Source organism: Denticeps clupeoides, unplaced genomic scaffold (assembly GCF_900700375.1).
Source record: "Denticeps clupeoides unplaced genomic scaffold, fDenClu1.1, whole genome shotgun sequence".
Lineage (NCBI taxonomy): Eukaryota > Metazoa > Chordata > Actinopteri > Clupeiformes > Denticipitidae > Denticeps > Denticeps clupeoides.
In genome coordinates, this window is record NW_021630117.1 from 28,507 (window position 1) to 43,558 (window position 15,052).

The window sequence follows — 15,052 nt, forward strand, 5'->3', positions numbered from 1 at the left end:
CACGCTACTGTTCACTCACCAGTCTCGCTTATCATGCATGAAGAGTCTGGAAGAGAAGCGGGACACCTGGATACAGATACTGGGAGAGGACAGGTTCCTGTACCTCACTGGGAAAAGTCCTGGACCACCAAACCTCCTCACCATGCAGCAACTCCTTTAGTGTCCTGACTACAGGGAATTTGTAGAGATCTCAAAACACCCACCAGTCGCTATCAGTCTTAATCCTGTCTTCCTTTTCAATAAGATTATTTGAATGAATCAGAGGAGACGGCAAAGCAATCATTACTGAAGTATAGATTATTTATAGATTACTAGATTACTTTACTGCGGCAGCAGGATCTTTCTGATCACTCTGGCATCTAGATGTTCAGAAGACATTATGGAGGTTAAATACTGGCTTGTTGAATGATCCTGCCTTCAGTAGGGCAATGGAGACAGACCTCAAACAGGACAATGACAACGGAGAGGAAAACCCTAGTATTGTACGGGATGACATCATGTAAATAGATTAGATTGACGGGTTGGGTGCTGTTTGTAAGAGTAGAAGGTCGTACGGTGACGTTTTCTTCATGGGAGAGGACGTGACAACTGGACACATGAAGACATTTTTTCAAAAGTGAATAATTTTTGATTCCATTATACCAGGGTGGAGGGAAACAGAAGGTGAACGTGGACCATGCAGCCAGTGGCTGGAAGGAAAGTCCACAATATTCATTCAGGCAGAAGATTGTAAAATTAAGACTTTGGGATAAAATAATTAAATAAAGAATAAGAGAACTAATTGTGGTTACAGTTATGTGCTAATAAACAGCACATTATAAAGAACTGCATTGAAGAACTTTGTCTTTCTGCTCAGGCGAAGTTTAAATGTCTGTCCTGGACAGATGTCTTCTTTTTAGTCTTCTGAGTCTCACACTCATCTATTTAAGCAAGATTTTCTTTAAAAAAAAAAAATGGAATTAGAACAACAATTTAAAGAATGTTTGAAAAACAAAGAGTCTTTAGAACAACTGGAGGAATTACGCTCATGGTTATTAAACCTCAGTTATGATGATGCCATGTTGGAAGCATTATCCCACGGACATGATGATTATTTTGTGTACTTGCTGGACAAATACCAGAATCGTTTTTGGGCTGCCTCATTTGCAACCTACTTCTTTCATGACAGAGCGGTTCAAGGTATGCTGGAAACCAAAAATATGTAGACATTCCTATAAAGTATAGAAGAGTCGGAGCCCCACGACTTATATTTATTAATGCGGTATGGTAAGCTCAAAGATTGTCCAAATGAACTCTAAGTAGTGTTTGTGATGTTAGAGATCCTGGACTAGTGGGCCCTGTGCGACATGCTGTGTGATGGTTGCGAATCAATCTGGCCTTTGAAAATAATTCTGGGATAAATGTGGGACTGTTACGTTTCTCACGGTTCAATTGGGTGGAGTTCTGATAGCCAGCATCTATATACCTCCTTGGACATCTCGCTAATGTACACTCACCAGTCTCGCTTATAATGCATGAAGAGTCTGGAAAAGAAGCGGGACACCTGGATACAGATACTGGGAGAGGACAGGTTCCTGTACCTCACTGGGAAAAGTCCTGGACCACCCAAACCTCCTCACCATGCAGCAACTCCTTAGTGTCCTGACTACAGGGAATTTATACAGATCTAAAAACACCAACCAGTCGCTATCAGTCTTAATCCTGTCTTCCTTTTCAATAAGATTATTGAATGAATTCAAGGAGACGGCAAAGCAATCATTACGTATTTTACACACATTCGAATACAGGAAATGTGTGTCAGATGTTGAGGTGAGAAAAAGATAAGGCCCATGCTGAATTTGGTGGCAGTAAACGGTCTCTGTAAGTGTCTGGTGATGCAGGTCAGGTTTCATCAAACATCTCACTTTCAGCATTTGATAGTGAATCAGAACTTCATTTTTAACGCGTTTACGTGTACGTTTCTACCTTGCTGGGTTCCATTTCGTCTGTGCTTAACCATAAAAATAAAGATTCTGACATAATAATAAATTTAGTACTGATTTTATGCATTTGTGAACATTATGATCCATCAGGCATATTCATCGATATTAAACTATGAGGACCCCTGTCAGGCGTGTAACCACACAGACAATCGTGAGAGATGAGGGGAGGCGCAGCCGATAGGCGACCGGGTTGATTTGAGCGGTCACGGGGTAGGGCGTCTGCCTTAGTGTTCTTGGATCCGGGACGGTAGGCCAGCTGGAAATCGAAAGATTCAAAAAACAAAGCCCAACGAGCCTGCCGGGGGTTGTGCTGTTTGGATGAGCGGATGTGGATCAGGTTCTGGTGGTCGGTCCAGATCAGGAATTAAGACTTTGGGATAAAATAATTAAATAAAGAATAAGAGAACTAATTGTGGTTACAGTTATGTGCTAATAAACAGCACATTATAAAGAACTGCATTGAAGAACTTTGTCTTTCTGCTCAGGCAAAGTTTAAATGTCTGTCCCGGACAGATGTCTTCTTTTTAGTCTTCTGAGTCTCAAACTCATCTATTTAAGCAAGATTTTCTTACAAAAAAAAAAAATGGAAGAAGAACAACAATTTAAAGAACGTTTGAAAAACAAAGAGTCTTTAGAACAACTGGAGGAATTACGCTCATCGTTATTAAACCTCAGTTATGATGATGCCATGTTGGAAGCATTATCCCACGGACATGATGATTATTTTGTGTACTTGCTGGACAAATATAAGAATCGTCTTTGGGATGCCCCATTTGCAACCTAATTCTTTCATGACAAAGCGGTTCAAGGTATGCTGGAAACCCACAATATGTAGACATTCCTATAAAGTATAGAAGAGTCGGAGCCCCACAACTTATATTTATTAATGCGGAATGGTAAGCTGAAAGATTGTCCAAATGAACTCTAAGTAGTGTTTGTGATGTTAGAGATGCTGGACTTGTGGGCCCTGCGCGACATGCTGTGTGATGGTTGTGACTCAATCTGGCTTTTGAAAAATAATTCTGGGATAGATGTGGGTCTGTTACGTTTTCTCAAAGTTCACTTTGGTTCAGATATGATAGCTGGCATCTACATTCCACCTTGGACATCTCACTAATGTTCACTCACCAGTCTCGCTTATCATGCATGAAGAGTCTGGAAAAGAAGCGGGACACTGGATACAGATACTGGGAGGAGGACAGGTTCCTGTACCTCACTGGGAAAAGTCCTGGACCACCAAAGCTCCTCACCATGCAGCAACTCCTTTAGTGCCCTGACTACAGGGAATTTCTAGAGATCTCAAAATACCGACCAGTTCCTATCAATCTCAATCCTGTCTTCCTTTTCAATGAGATTATTTGAATGGATCAGAGGAGACGGCAAAGGAATCATTACCGTATTTTACACACATTCTAATACAGGAAATGTGTGTCAGATGTTGACGTGAGAAAAAGATAAGGCCATGCTGAATTTGGTGGCAGTAAACGTTCTCTGTAAGAGTCTGGTGATGCAGGTCAGGTACATCAAACATCTCACTTTCAGCATTTAATAGTGAATCACTTCATTTTTAACGTGTTTACGTGTACGTTCTACCTTGATGGGTTCCGTTTCGTCTGTGCTAAACCATAAAAATAAAGATCCTGACATAATAATAACGTACCGACTTTAGTACTGATTTTATGCATTTTTTAACATTATGATCCGTCAGTCATATTCATCAATATTTAACTATGAGGACCCCAAAGTTTTCAAAAACTTGAAATCTTTAATACAAGCTTCTAAGACGTAAATGGGTTAAATAACCATTTAAAAGAAGTAGATTTATTGCAAGAATAAAAAAGGAGAGGATAAGCGTGGCATTCTGGCAGGAACCACATCTTTCTGTAGCTGAGAGGTGAAAAATCACCTTATTGACCTCAGTATGGCGAGCTACATCTGGATCAACACCAGGATGCACATTTTACTCTGCACCACATGCAGCGCACTGAAGTATAGATTACTTTTAGATTACTAGATTACTTTACTGCGGCAGCGGGATCTTTCTGATCACTCTGGCATCTAGATGTTCAGAAGACATTATGGAGGTTAAATACTGGTTTGTTGAATGATCCTGCCTTCAGTAGGGCAATGGAGACAGACCTCAAACAGGATAATGACAACGGAGAGGAAAACCCTAGTATTGTACGGGATGAAACTAAAGCAGTCATTAGGGGAGAAGCTCATAGCCAAGGCAGCTCTATTAAAAATGGTAAAAGGCCAAAAAGTAGAGAAGCTACAGGGAATGACTGAATGACGTCTACGCACGATCCAACAAACAGAACGACGTGACTGCAAGGAAATCCAGCCCTCCTCCCACTGATCAGGTGATGTGTCTATCGGCCGTGGTTATAAACACAGCAACTTTGCAGAGTTAACTCACGAAAGGCTGCTGGACCAGACAACATCCCTGGAAGATGCTCAGAGAATGTGCAGACCAGCTGGCAGATGTTCTCACCGACATCTTAGACACCCACTGAGTTGTTCCTACGTGTCGTGCCCAAGCTGACGAAGTCTTCAGTGTCGTGTCTTAATGTCTACCGCCCCGCTGCACTTACACCCGTTGTGATGCCTTTTGGTCAAAGGCAGTAATTAGTTCATAAATAATTTGATAAATATGTTCATAGTTAAAAAATAGTATAAGTAAATTCATGCTAAAAACTGTTAAAATGTTTTGGGTTTAAAATCTGATCCGAATGGGACATCTGTATCAAAGCAGAAACGGCACTCATCTTGTCGTGTTGTACGTGCAGAAACATGAGCGAATGGACGCTCTCACAATGGACTTGTCTTTGCCGCTTTGGCGTATTTTCTCCAGAAATGTGAACGAGTGCTTCAGCAGAATTAAGGGAGAAAACAGCGCATGTACACGCTAAATGTGCCCTACACGCTCGTGCTTGGGAAACTTTCGTCTTTGTGAGTATTGATGTGTTCATAAAACATGCAGATATATGTGTTGGAATCCCTTTTGGTTGTTAAAATATGACGCTAATGTAATGCAATGCGCATGTGTTTAAGCTAGGCTAATAATTAAGTGTGGCATTGAAACGTGTGTATTAGCTAGTCATTATTTTTCCTTTTTGTATGTTTCCGTTACAATATAAGAAAAGAGTTTATAAAAGATCTTCAGTAAAAGCAAGAAAAGCAAGCCTTGTGTGGAGACCTCTTTTATTTGTTCGCTGGCTGTCTAGCTTCACATGGTCACGTGTTGTGAGGACAGCACAGTAAAAAGACGACTACTCGGCACGTTCAAGCATACAGAGCTACATTAAGCAACATGAGTCTATGCTCAGGAAGGAATTATCTCAAAGACTACGCTGCTGAACAGCTAGATGAAGTTATCACTCAACCAGCTACAATGCAGCAACGGTCACAACCATTCGACACCAAATCGCAGGTATCCAGAGCAACCACAAGGCAGTCTCAACAGACATCCTCATCGTCTACAGCTTCTGCAGCTGCAAGGGCCTATGCTAAAGCTCAAGCAGAACGAGCTTGACTGGCCTACGCTGAAAAGGAAGCCGACATGATGAGACAGAGGGCAGAACTCGATGCTCATCTATATGTCCTACATTGCCGAAAAGCTATAGCTGCAGCTGAAGCAGAGGCTTCAGTTTATGAAGAAGCAGGAATCCAGAGCGGGGAGCTCTGCAGAGAACTTTGTGAGGAAGCTGAGCCCATTAGTACAGTGTAGACGTACAAGACAGTACACAAATAACTAATCCTGTTACAACCAACACTCAAACGTAAATAGAGGAATGAAACAGGAGCAAACAGTGAACACATGTACAATCGACACATACCTGCCCAATCCTCCAAAGCACACCTGCAACCGTAACAACTTCATACCCGAATTAAACAATGCACAATATTTTGCAAGATACCTAATCCGCAAAGAATTAGTGAGCACAGTGAGCGATGATAAATCTGAAAACTATTGGGCATGGAAAACCTCATTCATTAGTGCAACCGAAGACCTAAATCTGTCCCCCAGAGAGGAATTAGACTTGTTAACAAAATGGATGGGTCCAAAGTCATCTGAACAGGCTAAACACATCCGTGCTGTACACACCCTCAATCCTGCTGCAGGTGCCAACATGGTCTGGCAACGCCTTGAAGAGTGCTACGGCTCAGCTGAGGCTATTGAGGACGCACTCTTGAAAAAGGTAGAGGACTTTCCCAAACTAACAAATAAAGACAATATTAAGTTGCAAGAGCTTAATGACATCTTAATGGAGCTACAGTGTGATAAACAAGATGGTGCTCTCCCAGGACTTGCATACCTGGACACAGCTAGAGGAGTCAGACAAATAGTTGAGAAACTTCCTTTCAACCTACAGGAAAGGTGGACAACTGTAGGAACGCAGTACAAAGAGACTCATAATGTGTCATTTCCTCCTTTCTCAGCATTCACGCAATTTGTCCAGCGGCACGCGAAAATGAAAAAAACTCACAAAATGGATATTACAGCAGAGCCTCACCAAAACAGTCCTAGTCCAAAGAAGATGGAGGAACCAGATCGGCAGTGCCCGATCCACAAAAAACCACACCCTCTCAAAAAGTGTAAGCTTTTCAGAGACAAACAGATTGAAGAAAGACAGGCCTATCTAAAAGAGCATCACATTTGCTACAGATGCTGTGGGTCTGTCCAACATATTGCAAAAAACTGTAAGGCAGTGGTTAAGTGTATCGAGTGTGACAGCCTTAAACACTTATCAGGAATGCATCCTGGTCCTGCTCCAAAGAGCACTACACCAGACAACAATGACAGTGAAGAGCAAACTGAGAACTCACCTTCAGTCATGTCAAAGTGCACAGAGGTATGTGGCCAAGGCGATAGCCCACGCTCATGTTCTACGATCAGCTTAGTCAAAGCATATCCTGCAGGCCAGAAAGAGAGAGCAATAAAATAAATAAAATTTATGAAAAGTCCAATAGTTCACTGGCTAAGTCAGAGTTTTTTAGCCTTTTTGAAATTGAAGCTAGACCCACTCCATACACCTTAAAGACTTGCTCTGGCAAAGCACAGACATCAGGCAGGAGAGCCGTAAACTTCTTCCTCGAGTCCATGGATGGAAAAGTCAACATCCAGTTACCTCCTTTAATCGAATGTGACTCTATTCCAGACGATAGAACAGAAATACCCTCTGCAGAGATAGCTCAGCATCACCCACATCTACTCCCAGTTGCAGACAGCATCCCACCGGTCGACCAGCATGCTCCTATCCTTTTACTCCTGGGAAGGGACATCCTTAGGGTCCATAAGTTACGGGAGCAAATAAATGAACACAATAATGCACCTTACGCCCAAAGGCCAGACCTGGGTTGGGTTATTGTGGGGGAGGTGTGCTTAGGAAAAGCACACAGTCAGTCAGAGGTCAACGTCTACAAAACACACTCCTTGGATATTGGCCGTGCATCTTACTTTGAACCGTGCCCAAACACCATTCATGTCAAGGAGGATTATGGGGTCACTATAGACACTATCTGTGACACAGACAGTTTAGGACACTCTGTGTTTGTTAGAGCTGAATGTGATGATAAACAAGCTATGTCTATTGACGACAAAGCATTCATGACAATAATGGACAATGAAGTTCATCAAAACCAAGAGAACAGCTGGGTTGCACCTTTACCCTTCCGCTCTCCGAGAAGAAGGCTCCCAGACAACAGAGAGCAAGCCTTAACACGCCTCCGCTCTCTTCAAAAGACTTTAGAAAAGAAGCCGAAAACGAAAGATCATTACATCCAATTCATGCAAAAAATGTTGGATAACGATCAAGCTGAGCTTGCTCCACCCCTGCCCGAAAATAAAGAACATTGGTATCTGCCCACGTTTGGTGTATACCACCCACAGAAGCCAGAACAAATACGGGTCGTGTTTGATTCAAGTGCAGAATGTGATGGAACTTTCCTCAACCAAGTGCTGACGGCTGATGTGCAGCAAATGTTTTACTGCTTTGTGGTGCACAAAGACCACAGAGATTATTTGCGTTATCTGTGGTATGAGGATAATGACATCACAAAAAGCATAGTTGAGTTTAGAATGAAAGTCCACGTGTTTGGGAACAGCCCGTCACCTGCTGTTGCCATTTACTGCATGAGACGAGCAGCACGACAGGGTCAAGGAGAACATGGATCTGAGGCGAGACAGTTCGTTGAGCGGCACTTTTATGTCGACGACGGGCTCATATCAGTCGCCACACCTGAAGAAGCAATTGACCTGCTTGTGAGAACGCAAAACATGTTAGCCGAGTCTAACCTACGCCTTCACAAAGTGGCATCAAACTGCAGTCAAGTCATGGAAGCTTTCCCTGCTGAGGATCGTGCAAAGGACTTGAAAGATTTAGACCTAGGAGTAGACCCTCTCCCAGTTCAGAGAAGCTTAGGACTCTGTTGGAACCTACAATCTGACAGCTTCACTTACCATGTATCAAGAGAGACCAAACCATTCACACGTAGGGGCGTGTTGTCAACGGTTAATAGCCTCTATGACCCTTTAGGCTTTGTCGCTCTCATAATAATGCAGGGCAAAGCACTACTTAGAGAACTGTCATCTGACGAGATTGACTGGGACACACCCTTACCCCCTGAAAAACATGAGTTGTGGGTCTCATGAAAAGACTCTTTGCAAGTTTTTGAAAACCTTCAAATACCAAAGTGCTACAGCCCAGGTTCATCAAGCACAATGGAAGTAAATGAACTATGCAAAGGAACCATGCATTTTCTCAGCAGACTATGTCTGCTGATAGTTTTATCAATGCATTAAGAAGGTTCTTCTCTATTCGGGGCCCAGCCAAGCTTCTGCGCTCAGACAGAGGCACTAATTTTGTTGGAGCTTGTAAGGAACTGGGCCTAGATTCAGAAAACACAGCAGTAGGAAAGTACCTGCAGGAGAGAGGATGTGTTTGGACGTTCAACCCTCCTCACGCATCTCACATGGGAGGCTCGTGGGAGCGCCTCATAGGGGTCGCCAGGCGCATTCTAGACACAATGATGTCACAAACTGAACAACACGTCACAAAGTGTGAAGCACCTTTATGGCCGAGGTGATGGCAATTATTAATGCGAGGCTTCTTGTCCCCATATCCACTGACCCTGACAGTCCTGCAGTACTTACACCAGCAATGTTACTAACGCAGAAGATGAGTGCCGTTTCTGCTCCGTCTGGGAACTTTTCGTCAGGGCAGTTGTTTGGAAAACAGTGGAAACATGTTCAACACCTCGCTGATACTTTTTGGAAAAGGTGGAAAGGGGAATATTTGTCCACTTTACAAAGCCGTACAAAATGGACTGAAACGAGGCCTAATGTCAAAGAAGGAGATGTAGTCCTGCTAAAGGACTCTCAAGTCAGCAGGAACGAATGGCCAATGGGACGAGTAGTAAAAACATTCCCCAGCAGCGACGGGAAGGTCCGCAAAGTGGAAGTGCGGACTGTACAAGATGGAACTGTTAAAGTGTTTCTCAGACCAGTTTGGGAGATTATCGTTTTGCTTGCAGAGACTGAGTGAATGTTCTTTGATGCAAAATGACCTAATATGTTTGTGTATTGATCCTTGTAGTGATATAATGCGGTTATATCAAGCGGGGAGTGTGATGCCTTTAGGTCAAAGGCAGTAATTAGTTCATAAATAAGGTGATAATTAAAAATAGTAAAAAAAAGTAAATTCATGCTAAAAACTGTTAAAATGTTTTGGGTTTAAAATCTGATCCGAGTTGCGTTGTACGTGCAGAAACATGAGCGAATGGACGCTCTCACAATGGACTTGTCTTTGCCGCTTTGACGTATTTTCTCCGGAAATGTGAACGAGTGCTTCAGCAGAATTAAGGGAGGAAACAGCGCACGTACACGCTAAATGTGCCCTACACGCTTGTGCCTCCGGAAACTTTCATCTTTGTGAGTATTGATGTGTTCATAAAGCATGCAGATATGTATTGGAATCACTTTTTGGTTGTTAAAATATGAGTTTATAAAAGATCTTCAGTAAAAGCAAGAAAAGCAAGCCTTGTGTGGAGACCTCTTTTATTTGTTCGCTGGCTGTCTAGCTTCACATGGTCAAGTGTTGTGAGGACAGCACACCTGTCATGATGAAGTGCTTTGAGAGGCTGGTCATGAAACATATGAAGACCCTGCTGCCCTCCACCCTGGACCCACTGCAATTCGTCATCGCCACCACCCTGCATCTGACCCTCACCCACCTGGACAATAAGGACACATACGCACGAATGCTGCTCATAGACTTCAGTTCAGCATTGAACACCATCGTCCCTCAGCACCTGGTCGAGAAGCTGAGCCTGCTGGGCCTGAACACCTCCCTCTGCAACTGGACCCTGGACGTCCTGACGGAGAGACGTCAGTCTACTTTTTAGTAGACCGGGGTGAAAATAAACAGAAAGTTCATGGACCATGGCAGCCAGTGTCTAGAAGGAAAGTCCACCATATTCGTTCAGGCTTTTCAGTTGGACAGGAACCAAAATCACAGTCAGAAACCAACAAAAAAAACATACAATATACATTCAAAATGTATAATCTGTTCCTGTGGCAGCAGGTTCTAAAATGCAGACTTTTTGGATAAAATAATTATAAATGACAAATAATGCATTAAATAAAACACTAATTATGTGCAGATAATCAGCTGCATTAAAGAAGTTTCTCTCACCGCTCAGGTGAAGTTTAAACGTCTGTCCCGGACAGACTTCTTCTTTTTAAATAGCATCTATTTAAGCAAAAATTATAATATATATTTAAATATATATATGATATATTCTTTTTTTTAAATGGAATTAGAAAAATATTTTTGGGGTATCTAAAAAAAAAAGAGTCTGTTGTGCAACTAGAGCAATTACGTTCACGTTTACGGTACTATTTACCTGAACATGCCATGAATGAAGCAATGTACCATAGACACGATGCCTACTTTGTGTATTTGATGGATTAGTATTGTGATGAGTTGGGTGTTGCCGTAAGGGGGGTCTTCTACTTTAAGTAGAGAGCGGATGAGGGCAATCTGGAGACCCACATTGTGTAGGCATTTCTATAAAGGATAGAAGAGATGGAGCCCTACGACTTATACTCACTTATGCAGGACGGTAAATGCAAACAAGACTGTCCAAATGAACTCTATGTAGTGTATGTGATATTGGAGAAGCTGGACTTGTGGGCCGTTCTCCACTTTCTGTGTGATGGTTGTGACCCAATCTGGCTCTTGAAATTAGTCCTGGGATAGATATGGCACCATTACGTGTTTCCTGCTTTCCCCGAGTCGAACTGTGATAACCTGCATGAATATGCCTGCTTGGACATCTCGCTAATGTTCACTCACCAGTCTCGCTTATCATGCATGAAGGGTCTGGAAGAGAAGCGGGACACCTGGATACGGATACTGGGAGAGGACAGGTTCCTGTACCTCACTGGGAAAAGTCCTGGACCACCAAGCCTCCTCACCATGCAGCAACTCCTTTAGTGCCCTCTATACATTACATTTAGCAAGAGCCTGAATTATGGACCCATAAATTATGACACAAATAGCATGCTCGTCGTTTTCTAGATTCCGTAAGATGGAATCATTCGATTTAGATGAAATGTTTGTCAGAAGTTTGGGGGTGTAAGGTTCCCGGCAGGACCAGGCCTGTCCCAGCAGGGGACATCCTGACACCTCAGAAAAACCACGAGAACCAGGAAACGTAATCGATCCCACAGACTATTCTCTACCAAATGGTCACAAGATCAAAGATTGACCCCCACGGACAATTATTACCAAATGGTCACGAGAACAGGTGGATGAGATCTCTCCCACAGATTCATCATCCTGAGGATGGCGGGAAAGCCCCTCTCACCTCTGGGGGAAGCAGAAAGGTTCCTTGAGTGTTTAACTTGAGTACAATATATATATATGGAGGTATCATGACAATACATGCGTGTTTAGATTGATTTTCATTGGCTTATGTCCCCTGTCACATAAATTAAACAGATATAAGATACAACAAATATGTTATTACTAAAACCAAATCATAAACAACATCAAAGATCTCCAACACTTGAGGGGGTCGTATAGTGACCCCCCCAAAGTGACCCAGATCGAGGATACAAAAGGGAAGGTGACATGCCGTTATAGGAGTTACTGCATTCAGGTTCTCCCACACATGCGATGGTTTTAAGAGCTCTGCTACCTGTTCTTTAATCCAGTGCTGTGTGTAACATCTGTTGGGTATGTTGGATTGATTTTCATTCTATCATTCTATTTTGTTTTGGACAATTAAGGAACTGCATTTACTATATCTGTAGAACTGTGAAGATTATGTATCATAATAAATGTAACTATTGATATCCTTAATCTCCAGTCTTGTTATAGAATATTCTGTCAACTAAAGTTGTTGGTTATAGGGGGAACTTTCTGATCGTATGGCAACACGCCAGATTTATGTATGTTTAAAGAACTTCTTGATCCCATAGCACGTAAGTAGGTATTTTATGTGAACCGTAGAGAGTTCCTTTTCTCCTACCCCTGGTGTGATCAGCCTATCAGTCGGTGCAAATCCGCATGGTAGAAAGTTATTTTATTAATTATACTTGATCTATTAACTGGCCACTGTTTTGCTGATCAAGATTCATTAAGTCAATGCAAATTTGCAGAGTCTTTAGTTCTCCCTGACTTTATAAATTATTCAGTTCCTATTGTTCTCTTCATTCCAACTACCCATCTAAAGTGAATAGTCTTGGTAGTTATATTGGAGTCAGATTATACAGATCTAAGACTATTTATCCGGTTGATAAATAAATTAGTTTTGTAGATTCGTTATTTTATTTTGCGTCAAAAAACGTCATACACGTTAAACCCTTCACCGTCGTATCAGGTTCCGTTATTGGGCTGATAGGCGGGTTTTACAGTGGCGAGAAAAAGGTGCTGAATTTGTCTGGCTGATACAGGTCGGTCACCTCAACGTGTTCACGTGTGCCATATCAAATTGTATCATATCACTGTCCCTTTAAGCATTTGATCCCGATTCACAAATTAATTTTAACGCGTTTACGTTTCACCTTGCTGCGTTCAATTTCGTTGGTACGTAACCATAAAAATAACGATTCTGACATAACAATAAATCACTGCATTTTCTTCTTCATTTTTTACTCAATAATGAGGGGGTTTTCCAAGGTAGCAAAGTAAAATACTTGCAGATAAATGTACTCTATTACAGTAATGTGAGTACATGTAATTTGTTTCTTTCGAACCCAACCCCAGAGGTTGCACACTGTTGCTGTTGAATACTCATTTCTGTAACATCACATCTTTATAACATTCATACAAATAGTACATTTCATTTACAAGCAACAGTCAGTATCATGTTCAAAACCATTTTAAAAAGTCCTTTTACACCCTGCGCTTGGAGGTCCCCTCTGAGCCTCACTATCTCAACAGTATGGTCATCCCAATCCCAACCAATCAGTCTCTGCTCCCCCATAACTACGCCAGGCCCGTAGTCGTGGCGTTCGGGTGACTGGACGTGGTTTGGACAATTTGCTGCGGCCTGTTGTGATCCGGATATCTACAGAGCTGTTCTCCAACACTTATGTTTGATAAAGTGATTTATTTGAAAACTGCTATTGCAAGATAATATATAATTATTTACTAGCAGCATATTAATGTGTGTGACGTTGGAAAGAAGTTAATTCAGTTCACTCTTTAGCATCACTCTTGCTGAGGCTGATGTAAGATGGGACGTTGCGGAGCCATGACATTTCTGTGCCTTTGTTGTGCATGGAGATTCAACACCTCCGTTTTTGCATGTCCTTTGCCGAGTGACATTGCAACAGTTGCCGGCCCTCCCCCGAGCCAAACGTGTGGGGTGTCGGCCGTCGGGACCGCCCACTCTCTTTGTCTTCCCCAGATGGGAGGCACCGGGGGCGTGAAGTCAGAAACAACAGGTTCTGATTGGTCTGTGACAGCTTCCTGTAGGCCATCTAGTATAAAGATCTATTCACATGTCGGGAGGGGGCTTCACTTTCTTTCCCAGCTGCCTTTCCATCAAAACCGGATTTTCCGGTTTTCGAGTCTGCTCCTTCCTCTCATTTTATATCATGGCTTTTCTCTCTCTCTCTCTCTCTCTCTCTCTTTACTTTCTTTCCATTGTAGTTTTTTCTGTAACCTTGGTACCTTTTTACATACAACATTGACATGTAACTGCATTAATAATTTACTGGTGTTAATAAATTAGAAACTGTTCATTTTTTAACCTTTATTGTGCCACACCTCTTTCTGCCAGGTAACATCAAGTTGGAGTGGTTTGTATACAGTGCTTTTGTGTGTAGAGAGAGAGTTTTTTGCTCTGTTCTCCACCCACTTTTTACACTGACAAGGAGGAATTTAATTATTTCCCCTTTTCACCAGGACATAACGTATCCAGAGGTGTTTCCCTGTATCCCACGTTTCTCCAATGGGAAGTGTCTCTGTGCTTTTGCCTTCTAGTGAACTGGGACGCAGCAGTACTTTAGAAATAAATATGACAGGGTTATTTATCTTGGTTATTAATTGCCCCTGTTTGCGTGTAATTAATGCATGTAAATATGTAATTTTTTGTAGTTGAAAGTAATTGCTATTGTAATCGTTAAACTACCAAAGCCCTATAGGAAATATTACCATTATGTACAAAGACAATGTAACAATATATTTTTAATGTTGTAATAGATGGCAACATAAGGAAATCAGCTACCCAAGTCAGTGGCTTCAGTCAGACGTATAAAACTGTGGTGTGTTTCATCAATCACACATGAGAACCTTCTAGAAGGACAACCATCTCTGCAGCAATCCACCAATCAGGCCTGTATGGTATGGTAGAGTGGCCAGACGGAAGGCACCTGAAGGACTCTCAAAATTCTCTGGTCTGATGAGAAAGAACTGTTTTTGCGTGATTACCAGGCGTCACGTTTGGAGAAACCAGGACCCGCTCAGATCAGATTCTCTTTCTTCCTGGCGGCCTCCTTTCTCTGCACGCTTCACCAATTTCCTCCACCCGACCCAAACCCCCATTACAACCTG